The sequence below is a fragment of the Phascolarctos cinereus genome, unplaced genomic scaffold (genome assembly GCF_003287225.1).
Source record: "Phascolarctos cinereus isolate Bilbo 61053 unplaced genomic scaffold, phaCin_HiC Scaffold_1;HRSCAF=81, whole genome shotgun sequence".
NCBI classification, from domain to species: Eukaryota; Metazoa; Chordata; class Mammalia; order Diprotodontia; family Phascolarctidae; genus Phascolarctos; species Phascolarctos cinereus.
Window position 1 is genome coordinate 118,942,398 of NW_027555514.1, and position 14,389 is coordinate 118,956,786.

Sequence of the window (14,389 nt, forward strand, 5' to 3'; positions counted from 1 at the left end):
ACCAAAAATTTTGTTCTTGACTTCCTATCTTACTAGGAAGCTAGCTACTGTGCTTAATTTAGACTGGAAGTCCTCCACAAAGAAAAAAAAAGACTGCATCAAATTCTGGATTTAACAAAGCATCTTATATGTTTTTTTGTTCCCAATATATCTTTCCAGAAGAGTTGAAAAAGAAGAGCCAATAATCAGCACTAAAAAAGTGTCTATCCTTTTCCTAACTCACAATTCAAACATAGTCTACAAAATATTTGTGCAGTTATAGAACTATCTTAAATTGCTTTATAAAAGCATGAATTTTAGCACTTCATATTTCATTGTTTCATTACAATTTATTTATTTTGTTATAACCTTGCACTGTTGCTGTGAGATAGATATTAGTGGTATTAATATTAGATGGGTAAACTGAGGCTCAGAGAAATTGTCTTTTCCAAAATAATATATGTATGTGTGTATACATTTCCTAAGCATCAGGGGCAGGATTTGAAATTAGGTCTCTATTTCATATCCAGTATTTTCTCTATTACAATATGCTATGTAAGTATGTCTTAAACAGGCATTGTGGCTGATAAAAAGGAAGGCTGCTTGTTTGGAGATTGATTTACCACAGGAAAACAATCAGAGAATGATAATGAGCGAGAAAAGGTGTAATGTATCTTTCTTAATATGTCTAAATGTTATGTGTCAAACAGAACATATACTGAGGTCTGATGAAAACAAGGATGTGAGCACCATGGAGTGGTTTGGAGTAGGAAAGAGTACCAGAAGTCAATGTGTTAAGTGCCTTCTACGAGATAGGCATTTTGCTAATTTCTGGGATTACAAATAAGAAAAACAAAAGACTGCCCCTGGTCTCGAGGATCTAACAGTCTAACAGAGGAAGACAACACACAAAAGAAACTGAAAAACTGATATAGGGGTGGGGTGAGGAGGAGAAGGTAGCTGGCACAGAACATAAGGGAGTAGACCAAAAGAGGATAACTGGGTTGGAAATGAAGATATATCTGCCCCAGTCTCCTTCATTAAATTGAAGCCTTGAGAGGAGCTCTTTATTCCACTTTCCAATCATAGGGGCAGACAAGACTGAAGATATTGACTGAGTTTGGGTAGCAAGGCTGAAGCAAGGCTGCAAAATGATGAGGTTCCTGATGATGAGGTTCTTTGGGATTATGAAAGAGAAATCCCCCAGCTGGGCAGGGTAAAAAGTCTTCATGGATTGAGACTTCTGATTTCTTCTGAAAGGTTGGGATTGTATTTTGTTTTTCAGTGAGGCTACTCCATGTAGAAATATGGGAGTTGAATAAGGTGGAGACAACCAATATAGTACCACCTCATGCAGGAAGTAGAAATGAATCTCTGTGGCAAGTTTTGAAGTAGAAGATCCACTTAACATCAGTGTGAGTGGAATATACTGAGCAAAAACCAAACACCTGAGAAGTACTAACAAAAACACTATATTTAAACCAATATAAATCATTGGCATTTCTATATATTATCAATAAAATCCAACAGCAAGAGATAGAAACAGAAATCCCAATTAAAGTTTTTGTAGACATTAGAAAATATTTAGGAGTCTACTTGCTGAAATAAACCCAGGAACTATATGAACACAATTACAAAACACTTTTCACACAAATAAAGTCAGTTCTACATATCTGGAAAAAACATCAATTGCTCTTGGGTAGGCCGAGCTAATATAATAAAAATGACAGTTGTACTTAAATTAATTTACTTATTCAGTGCCATACCAATCAAACTACCAAAAATTATTTTACAGAGATAGAAAAAAATAAGAAGATTCATCTGGAAGGATAAAAGGTCGAGAATATCAAGGAAACTAATGAAAAGAAATGCTAGAGAAGGTAGCCTTGCCATACCAGACCTTGACTTGTATTATAAAGCAGCAATCTTCAAAACTGCTTGTACTGGCTAAGAAATAGAGTGGTAGATCAGTGAAATAGTATAGGTACAAAAGACACAGTAGTCAATCACTATGGTAATCTCTGTTTAATAAACCCAAAGACCCCAACTTCTGGGATAAGTACTCACTATTTGACAAAAAAAAAAAAAACCTGAGAAAACTGGAAAAGAATAGTGCAGAAAATAGGCATAAACCAGCACCTTATGCCATATATCAAAATAAAGTCAAAATGGGTACACAATTTAGAAATAAAGGCTGATGCTATATGCAAATTGGGAGAGCAAGGACTAATTTACCTGTGAGAACAGAAGAATTTATGACCAAACAAGAGACAGAGAACATTATGAAACACAAAGTGGATAATTTTGATTACATTAAATTGAAAAGTTTTTGCACAAAGCCAATGCAACGAAATTAGGAGGGAAGCATAAAACAAAAAACAAAAAAATGGAAATGAATTTTTATAAGCAGTGTCTCTGATAAGGGCCCCATTTATAAAATATATAGAAAATTAAGTCAAATTTATAAGAATGTAAGTCATTCCCTAATTGATAAATGGTCAAAAGACGTGAACAGTTTCCAGATGAAGAAATTAAAGCTATTTATAATCATATGAAAAAATGCCCCAAATCACTATTGATTAAAGAAATGCAAATCAAAATGACTCTGAGTTATCACATCACTCTTATCAGATTGACCAACATGACAAAACAGGAAAATGATAAATGTTGGAGAAGATGTGGGAAAATTGGAACACTAATTGTTGATGGAGTTGTGAACTGATCCAACCATTTTGAAGAGCAATTTGTAACTATGCCCAAAGGGCTATAAAAATGTGTATACCCTTTGATCCAGCAATAACACTTTTAAGGCTGTATCCCAAAGTGATCATGCAAATGGAAAAAGAACGCACACGTACAAACATATTTATAGCATATCTTTCTTTGGTGGCAAGGAATTAGAAATTGAAAGGATGCTCATCAATTGGGGAATGACTGAACAAGTTGTGGTATATGAATGTAATAGAATACTATTGTGCTGTAAGAAATGATGAGCAGGCAGACTTCTGAAAAATTTGGAAAAACTTCTATGGACTGATGCTGAGTAAAGTGAGCAGAACCAGGGGAATGCTGTACGTGGTAACAGCCACGTTGTGCAATGTCTAACTTTGATAGACTTAGCCCTTCTCAACAATGCAAGGATCTAAGATATCTCCCAAAGTCTCATAATGGAAAATGCTATCCACATCCAGAGAAAGAACTATGGAGTTTGAATGCAGTTTGAAGCCTAGTATTTGCTTTTTTTTCCCTTTTTTCCTTTTGGTTTCTTCTTTCTTGTGTTTCCCCCTATTGGTTCTAATTCTTCTTTACAACATGAGTAATGTGAAAATATGTTTAAAAGGAATGTATATTTATAGCCTATGCCATCTTGGGAAGGGAGTGGGGAGGGAGGGGATAAAAATTTAAAACTCAAAAGCTTATGGAAGTGAATATCTAAAAATAAAATTAATTTTAAAAAACAGTATATATAGGAGTAAGGACAGCTAGATACCAAATTCTGAGCCTATTTATGACCCATATCATTTCTGAAAAGCCATTTATCCTCTATGAGCTTCAGTTTCCTAATTTCGAAAAATAATACGTGGACTACTTGACTCACAGGGCTGTTTTGCTACTCAATGTGTAAGGTGCTTTGAGAACTGCTATCTAAGTGTCTTTTAAAATAGTTGATATTAATATTATGGGGACCATTTCATCAGAATTGTTTTATGACAGAATGGGGAGTTTGGACTTGATCAGAGAAGTAGCATGTATTACATGTATCTGACGTCCAACTATATGTTGTTTTAGATTCTTTTTTAGAATCTTTTTAAAAATTGTAGCAAGAATCTAGCAAGAAAATTCAATTTACTTGTAGTATTTCAGGACAAAATGAGTTGACATGCTTTGCAGGATAGATTAAATTAAGAACTGTATAAAGGAGGCAGGAAGGTGGTCAGATGAAGATTCTAATGATAGTAACTGGAAGAGAAAAATGACAAATCTGAAAAGTAATTCAAAGGAAGCAATATAATGGTAATAGAATGAAGGAGGCATTTGAAATAGATACATATTCTCATAACTTGGTGCCTGGGAAAAGTAGTTGTATTCCTTCAGTGACAAGAATAGGGGAGATTAAGATGGTACATCCTAATGGCATGATGGAAAAGTCCAGTTCCAGATAAATGAATTAAGGATGATAGTATAACACCTTAGGGCAGCCAGGTGGCATAGTGGATAGAGCACTGGGCTTGGAATTAGGAAGACTCATCTTCATGAGTTCAAATCTGGCCTCTAATATTTACTAGCTGTGTGACCCTGAGCAAGTCACTTAGCCCCATTTGCCTCAGTTCCTCATTTGTAAAATTAGCAGAAGAAGGAATTGGCAAATTACTCTGAAAAGAACCCCCCCCCCCCGCACAGGGGCAGCTAGGTGGTGCAGTGGATAGAGCACCTGCCCTGAAGTCAGGAGGACCTGAGTTCAAATCTGGCCTCAGACCAAACACTTGACACTTACTAGCTGTGTGACCCTGGGCAAGTCACTGAACCCCAATTGCCTAAAAAGCAAAAGAAAAAAGGGAGAGAGAGAGAGAGAGAGAGAGAGAGAGAGAGAGAGAGAGAGAGAGAGAGAGAGAAGGAGAAAAAGAAAACCCCAAATGGTATCATGAAGAGGTGGACAAGACTGAAATGACTTTTAAAAAAGCAAAAAAAATCTTATGTTGAGATGTGTTAAAGGTCATTAATAATGCGTATCAGGTTGGATGGGACATCCAAGCTACCAATCTAGATTTGGAGATTATTTGCATACCAGTAATCATGCAAGCCTTCAAAATGGCTGAGTTCCTTAACAGAGTGAATATAGGGAACAACATATAGTTAGACGTCAGATACATGTAAGGCAAAAAAGGGCCCAAAATAAGCATTCAGGGCTCAGGAAGAAAGCAAAGAGAGTAGAATGTTATGGAAGCTAAAGATAATTTTTAAGATAACTGTTCTTTTTGCACCAAAACTACATTTATTATTCTCCATGAAGAGAAAAATAGATAAGTACATTTCGTTCCTTTGAAGTTTCAGGATAGTTAGGCCTCTGTACCAACAGTGAGTTCAAATAATAGGCCTATTTTTCCATCAGAGGTGCCTTAGATTCATGTTCATGTTGCTGAGCCAGAACTCAGCTTTAGCTTCATTTAGCTTCTTGGGCAGGAAGTCTTCTACTATTGGATACTTGCCTGAGGAGGGCCACAGCTCAATGTGATCTGGCACCTGGTTCCTGAAGGAGTTGCACTTGATGAAAATGGGATGGTCCATGTCACCGGCCAAGCTGACCAGCCAGGTGATACATTGCCTACTTATCAGCCTATAGCAGGCCTACTGGAGACAGTGGATTCATTTTCTTGACATCATTATTGTTCAGTCATTTCATGCATATATCAAGACCAAAGTATCTGATCTAACAAGGGTCTTCTTGATGTACCATATTTGATGTACTGTTTCCTCTGCTTTCCCTTTCTAACTCTGCACAAAAATGTCATATTTGCAACAACAGCTGCCACATGGAGCTAAGTGGAATGCCGTAGATGAAAAAAAAAATAACACTTTGATGTGCAGGGCCAGTAATCTTTTAATAAAAATATCTGTCTCTATCATCATATGATCATTGATCTAGAAACATCTAGCACAAGCCCCTCATTGTACAAAGAAATTGAGACCCAGACTGAGTGAATTCTTCAAGATCATATAAGTAATAGATACCAAAGCCAGAATCTGAACTCAGGTTCTATGACAAGTTGTTTCCATCATACCACTTAGCTAGCTTTGCAGACACTTTTTAAAAATTCGGGGTTCTTCAACTTACAAGTTCCCCAGCTTCAGTTCAGCTAAACTTCCTCCAACATGTCTTTCCCAATACCCCCATCCACTGGCTCCAATGAAGTTCCTTTTTTATTTACCTCATACCTACTTTATATTTAATTACATGGGTATTTTGTTTTTCCTAATACATCTGGAGTGCTAAAGCTGTTTCTTCTTGTTATTCTCCTCTTCTCTCTCCCTCTCCCTTTTCCTCTTCCTCCCCCATCTCCCTCTCCTGCCTTTCTATTCCCTTTGATTAGTACAATGTCTGGCAAACAGTAGGTTCTTAATAAATGCTTATTTATAAATATATTTCATCAAGCTAGGAATTTAATGTTCTTGAATAATTAGTTCCTTTTTTTTCCCATGAGGCAAGATGTTAGTGACGTTTTGTAAGCTATATTGGGGTTCCCTTACCCTTATGTGCATATTTTAGATGCACATAGCACTGGGATGGGAGAGGGATTGATCAAACCTGGTTTGGGATCTAGTCTGTGATAGGGGAAGAAGTTGGAGGGCTATAACTCATTAAAAATTCATCACAAACATGATAATGTTTAGAAAGGAAGTCTGGAAGCTATAGCACATAAACTAAAGCAAAATGAACTGAGGCATAGCACCTACATGTAAGCAATATTGTTTGAGGGGTCACCCATGGCTGAATTATCTCTAGCACCAGACAGCCACGGTGTCTGAAATTCACAATGTTAGATTTACACTTCTGAGGTATTAGTTTGCCTAGGTCCAGGCCTATTGTATCAATGTTGTAGCCTCAGTTCTCCATAGCTTCGGTGTGATACTTTGGCTAATGAAAAATGGTCTCCTAAATAGAATAAAGAAAAAATTGAGAAATAAGTGCTTGAAGAGTAGCAATAATAACATGCTAATTAAAAAAAATGGTTCCAGCTTCATGGAACTCTACATGTAAATTATAGGCCAAGAGAACGTAGATACAATATGGCTCTACTGATTACTTTTTTCATCTGAATATGGTTTCAAACAACATCCTAGTAGAGGTCATGGGTTCAGGTGAAGTATGAACATTACATTGTATCAGTAAATATACTTTCTTTTAAAAATTTAGTATAACACATTACATTGTTTAGAGATGACAGGAATTCATTGAGTCACCCTCAGCATATATAAATATTATATTAGACTCACGTTGAGCTTATGTGGGATTACATCCTTGCACTATACTAGAGCATAAGGAGAAACAAGAAATTATCCTCCCTACTATAGCTCTCTAAGCCACCCAGGGAAACTCCGATTCTCTTTCACACTCAAGACTAATTATTTGAGTTATGTTAGAATCTAAACCCATGAATAGGGTCTGGTGACTGGTGTTTTTCCCTGGGGAACTAAAATTTAGACAATAGAAACATCTAAAATATGCAGCCCTTCAATAGCTAAAAGGCAATATGGTTAAAACTCCTACTAACTCCCCCTCCATTCCCATAAATTGTTCCAAATTACTTCTTGTATTCAGTAGCCACTTTGAATGACAAAAATAATTTGAGAGGATTTTAGATTTCTTTCTCTGGGTATCGTACAATTTATCAGAGCTGAAGGTGCCTCCATTTCAAACTACTTGCCTCATGAGTTTTGTTTTGTGTTTTTTTAATGTATTTATGCCCTGGGGAACAAAATTTCTAGTTCTGAATATTAGTGTGTAGATCTTTGGCTCAGATGACACCACGCTGATTTTACGACTTTGACCTTGCTATTTTTTTTTTCCTTAAAGGAACTCAGTCATATGCATATAAGAAAATAATGATATGTTTTGTCTTTTATAGTAGTGGTCCCCAAAGAGAGCTTATATACACTTGTCTCAAACAAGAATCATCTTGTTTGAAAAGGGCTATTTGAAAGTACAAGTGTTGAATTGAGTAATGTCTAGATAAGGCTGTATATCACAGAAAGCAGTAAAATTTTAGTGGAAGTACTAGTGTGGCATCTCCCACATAAATTTGGCCATCCAACATTTATGCACTTTAAATGTATTGACAAAACCCATATGTACTCTTTGGGACCATTGGAGGTTATGGAATAATTGCTGTAGGAATGTGGGAGTGTTGGGGAAATTTTGGAACAAATTAGGAAATTATATCTAGCTCTACATGAAATGTATATACATATTTGCGATTTAAAATTTAGTACTTGAGGAGAAAAAATGGCTAGAATTTAAACTATGTCATGCAATCTTTATTCATGTCAGCTGATATGCCACAGTCCTGGAGAACCACCGTTTGTAAAATTCTGTTTAGCTGCTGTCATGGAGTAGATACCTAAGGTCCCTAGTATATCTCGTGATGCAAGAATTCAAAGGAAAGAGGTATACAGAGTGGTCTAATTTTTTGGGGGGAATAAATATATGGATTTATATCTATCTGTGTATATACATATATATATATATATATATATATATACATATATACACATACATATACATATACATATATGTACAGACATACACATATATATCCAAAATTATATGAATATTCATATATAATCAATGTGTGTATACAGCTCCCATATAAATACGTATTGACTATACATGTATAAGTAAACCATTTTAAATTCTTTTGTGTCCCAGTATTAAATTTTTCCTTAGAATAGAGAGTTTTAATGACCAGGAACTCTGACTTAGCTTTTGTTAGTGCTTCCTCTGGGAGGGAAAAAGAAATGAAAGATGCATCAGGTTAGACAGGACAAGATAAATTATATAAACATATATATATATATATATATATGTATCCATGTATCTATCTATCTATCTATCTATGTATATATACATATATATATATATACATACATAGATAGATAGATACATGGATACATATATATATATAAACATATATATATAAACATATATATATATATGTTTATATATATATATGTATCCATGTATCTATCTATCTATCTATCTATGTGTATATATATATATATATATATATATATATATATATATATATATATATATATATATACATACATAGATAGATAGATACATGGATACATATATATATATACATATATACATACATACATACATACGTGTGTGTATGTATATATTTTTTTCTATAAAGCCAGCCTACATCTGTCAAGATAATTATGAAAAAAAACCACAATAGAAGACAGGTTGTATGATATAGCTGAAAGAATGCTGGATTTGAAGCCAAAGGACTTGGGTTCAAATAGCAGATCTCCCATTTAATTCCTGTATAACCTTGGAAAAGTCATTGGGTTGGAATTCCTCATCTGTAAAATTAGGTGGTTAGACTACATGGTCCCTGAGATCCCTTGCATCTCAGATTTTATGATCTCAGAATGCTTTGGGGTGTGTGTGTGTGTGTGTGTGTGTGTGTGTGTGTGTGTGTGTAAAATAAGTATATGTAGATAGTAAGTTTCATAGTAAGGTCTACGGTCTGAACCCCAAGGACCATGCTCTAGGGGAGGTACTAGTTACTACCACCGAGACCAGTTAAAGACTATCATTTCAAACGCTCAAAAATACTCAGTCATTAATTTTTTGCCAATTGATTTTCTAGAAGGAAGGTGATTTGTTTCTCATATATGTCTATACCACTTATGGACAGTTCCCAATATATCTGAGCAGAGAATAGGAGAGGTAATAAAAGTTGCAAGTCATTTCTCTAATACTACCTGGATAATGAAAGCTTATTTCAAGGAACTGAATAGGTGAGATACTGATACTGATGAAAGACAATGTATGCTGAGCACCTGGTCTGCTAATAGGACAAATGGAATTATAGAGGCTGACTGTCACTGAAAATTAACAAGATTTCTTTTTTTTTTTTCACATGAAACTAGAGTGGTTCACAAACACATCTAAATTCTTAACATGAAAGACAGAAAATATAGCATTATTAAACTAAATTTGATTTAATTAGGGTCAAACGATTGGCTTTATCCCTCCAATGTCTAGATCAGCCACTTAGCCATAGCATTTTGCTAGACCCCAAGACCGTTATTTTTCTCCATGTGACAAAATATATTGCTCCTGAAATAATTTCCTCTTTATAACACTTTCAACTAATCATTAGAACAAGTTCACGGGTCACAGTGGGGACTTCCGCTTCCTGGAGGCAAGATAGCAGAGTAAAAAGGTAGCCCCTCTCACTCTCCCCTATCAACCTCTGAAAACCCAGAAAATATGACCCCAGAAAAAAACCCTGGAATGGCAGAACTAGAAGAAAGACGGCGAGCAGCAGTGCAGCCCAGCAAATGGGATTTCCAGTGCCTCAGCAAAAATAAGGGAGGCAGAACTACAAGGGGCCCCAGGCTGATAAGCACCCTACAGCATTCTGAAAGGAGGTGAAGAAAACAACCTAAAGGCTTCCTAAAGCCCTGGCCTTGCAGATTCCAGCCCATCACCAGGTAAGCTGTCGGAGCCTTGCAGCCTCCAATTGTGAAGAAATCCTGAGGCCCAAGTGGTACAACAGGCAAACACCAATACGTGGACCTCTGAGTGCCTCAGTGAGGGGGGGAACAGTGGAAACCAGCTCAGAAAACCACCAGGTGCCTCAGCACTCTACCACAAAAGAATCTCCCGGTGCATTAGCAGAAACTAGGGAGACAACACTGCAAGGGGCCCCAGGCAGATAAACACCCTGCAGCACCCATCTAAAAGGAGCTGAAGAAAGCTAAAGGAAAGGAAAAGCAGGCAACCTAGAATTGCCTGAAAGTTCCAGCCTTGCTGATTCCAGCCCAACACAAGGTAAGCTGCCAGAAACCTACAGCCTCCAATTGCCACATAAGAGGCCCCAGCAACAAAGCCAGTGACCAAGACCTAGACTCCCAACACAAGAAGCTTGGGTCAGTGCCCTCTGTTCCCCAGCAGGAGAGCTCAATCTCTTTAAAGGCCAGGGAATAAAGAAACACCATGAGTAAAAAGAAACGTACCATAGATTCATATTATGAGAAGAGTGAAGATCAAGACAGAAATTCTGAAGAGGACAACATTGTCAACAAACCCACATCTGCAACAACAAAAGGGAATATGAACTGGTCTGAAGCCCAAAAAGCCTTCTTAGAAGAGCTCAAGAAGGATTTTAATAGTCAAATGAGAGAGGTAGAAGAGTCCTTCAAAAATACAATTGGCCAATTGGAAAAAAAACATGCACTGAAGAAAACAAGTCCCTAAAAAACACAATTGGCCAATTGAAGAAGGAAGTACAAAAACTAACAGAAGAAAACAATCTGTTAAAAACTAGAATTGGACAAATGGAAACTAATGTCTCTATGAGAGAGCAAGAATCAGTCAAACAGAAACAAAAAAATGAAAAAATAGATGAAAATGTAAAATACCTCATCAGTAAAACAACCAACCTGGAAAATCGATTCAGGAGAGACAATTTAAAAATTATTGGACTACCTGAAAATCATGATGAAAAAAGAGCCTGGACAGTATCTTTCAGGAAATCATAAAGGAAAACTGCCCTGAAGTCCTAGAACCAGAAGGGAAAATAACCATAGAAAGAATCCACCGATCACCACCTGAAAGAGATCCCAAATTGACAACGCCAAGGAATATAATAGCAAAATTCCAAAATTACCAGATGAAAGAGAAGGTGCTGCAAGCAGCCAGAAAAAACAATTTAAATATCATGGAACCACAGTCAGGATTACACAGGACCTTGCAGCTTCTACATTAAAAGACCACAGGGCATGGAACATGATATTCCATAAGGCAAAGGAGCTTGGAATGCAGCCAAGGATCAATTACCCAGCAAAAATGAGCATCATTTTTCAAGGGAGGATGGATATTCAATGAAATAGGAGACTTCCAAACTTTCCTGATAAAAAGACCAGAGCTCAACAAAAAATTTGATCTTCAAGTACAGGACTCAAGAAGGACTTAAAAAGGTAAATGGGCAGAAAGATACAATATGTTGTTAATGGGGGGGGCTGTTTAAAAGGAATATGACACTTGCAGCCCCTGAGAATTATACTGCTATTACATCATGGTAAAGGAGTACACATAAAGAGGGTGGATATTAGTTGACTTTGATGCAATGATAAAAGAAAAATCTAATCAAGTGGGTTAAATGGATCCAAATAAGTGGATCAATCTGATCTTAGAAAATGTACTGAGAAAGGAGGAGGCAGACAAGGGTAAATTACATTACAGGAAAAGACAAAATCCTATTACAGCAGAGGGAAAGAAGGAGGGGGGAGCATTGTTTGAACCTTACTCTCATCAGATTTGGCTCAAGAAGGGCATAATAATCAGTTAGGTATAGAAATCTAACTTGCCCTATAGGCAGTAGGAGGGAAAAGGGAAAGAAAAGAAGGGGAAAGAAAAGGGAGGGGGGAAAGAAGGAGGGAAGAAGCAGTAAGAGTAAAGGGGAAGAAAAGGGAAAGGGATAATAAAAGGGGGAGGGACTGAAGGAGGCGGTGGTCAAAAGCAAAACACTAGTGAAGGGGGAAAGGAAAAAGGAGAAAGAAAAGCATAAATGGGGGGAAGGATGGAAAAAAAGACACAGATAGTAATCATAACTGTGAATGTGAATGGGATGAACTCTCCCATAAAAGAAACAGATTGCAGAATGGATTAAAAACCATAATCCTACAATATGTTGTTTACAGGAAACACATTTGAAAAAGAGTGACACATACAGGGTAAAGGTAAAAGGCTGGAGCAGAATATATTATGCTTCAGCTGAAGTAAAAAAAGCAGGGGTAGCAATCCTGATCTCAGACAAAGCAAAAGCAAAAATAGATCTAATCAAAAGAGATAAGGAAGGAAACTACATCCTGCTAAAAGGCACCATAGACAATGAAGTAATATCATTACTAAACATATATGCACCAAATGGTATAGCATCCAAATTCTTACAGGAGAAGTTCAGGGAGTTACAGGAAGAAATAGACAGCAAAACTATACTAGTGGGGACCTGAACCTCCCCTCTCTGCACTAGAAATCTAACCACAAAATAAACAAGAAAGAAGTTAAGGAGGTGAATAGAACATTAGAAAAGTTAGGTATGATAGACCTCTGGAGAAAACTGAATGGGGATAGAAAGGAATATACTTTTTCTCAGCAGTACATGGCACATACACAAAAATTGACCATGTACTAGGGCATAAAAACCTCACAATCCAATGCAGAAAGGCAGAAATATTAAATGCATCCTTTTCAGATCATGATGCAATAAAAATTATATGTAATAAAGGGCCATGGAAAGATAGACTAAAAAATAATTGGAAACTAAATAATCTAATCCTAAAAAATGATTGGGTCAAACAACAAATCATAGAAACAATCAATAATTTCATTCAAGAGAATGACAATAATGAGACAACATACCAAAACTTGTGGGATGCAGCGAAAGCAGTTCTTAGGGGAAGTTTTATATCTCTAAATGCTTTCATAAATAAAAAAGAGGAGATTAATGAATTGGGCATATAACTAAAAAAAACTAGAAAAAGAACAAATTAAAAATCCTCAACTAAACAAATTAGAAATATTGAAAACCAAAGGAAAAATTAAAAAATTGAAATTAAGAAAACTATTGAACTAATAAATAAAACTAAGAGCTGGTTTTATGAAAAAACCAATAAAATAGATAAACCTTTGGTTAATTTAATTAAAAAAAAGAAAGAAGAAAACCAAATTACTAGTATCAAGAATGAAAAGGGTGAAGCTACCACCAAGGAAGAGGAAATTAAAACAATAATTAGGAATTATTTTGCCCAACTATGTGCCAACATATTTGACAATCTTAGTGAAATGGATACATATTTACAAAAATATAAATTGCCCAGATTAAGAAGAGGAAGTAAAATACTTAAATAACCCCATCTCAGAAAAAGAAATTGAACAAGCCATTGATGAACTCCCTAGGAAAAAATCTCCAGGGCCAGATGGATTTACATGCAATTCTATCAAACATTTAAAGAACAATTAATTCCAATACTATATAGACTATTTGGGAAAATAGGTGAAGAAGGAGTCTTACCAAATTCTTTTTATGATACAAATATGGTGTTGATACCTAAACCAGGAAGAGTCAAAATAGAGAAAGAAAATTATAGACCAATTTCTCTAATGAATATAGATGCAAAAATTTTAAACAAAATACTAGCAAGTAGATTGCAGCAACTTATCACAAGAATAATACACTATGACCAGGTAGGATTTATACCAGGAATGCAGGGTTGGTTCAATATTAGGAAAACTATCAGCATCATTGAGCATATCAACACAAAACCAACAGAAACCACATGATCATCTCAATAGATGCAGAAAAAGCTTTTGATAAAATACAACACCCATTCCTATTAAAAACACTAGAAAGCATAGGTATAAATGGAGTCTTCCTTAAAATAATAAATAGCATTATCTAAAACCTTCAGCAAGCATTATATGTAATGGGGACAGGCTAGAAGCATTTCCAATAAGATCGGGGTGAAACAAGGATGTCCATTATCACCACTGTTATTCAATATTGTACTGGAAATTAGCTTTAGCAATAAGAGAAGAAAAAGAAATTGAAGGCATTAGAATAGGCAAAGAAGAAACAAAGCTATCACTCTTTGCAGATGACATGATGAT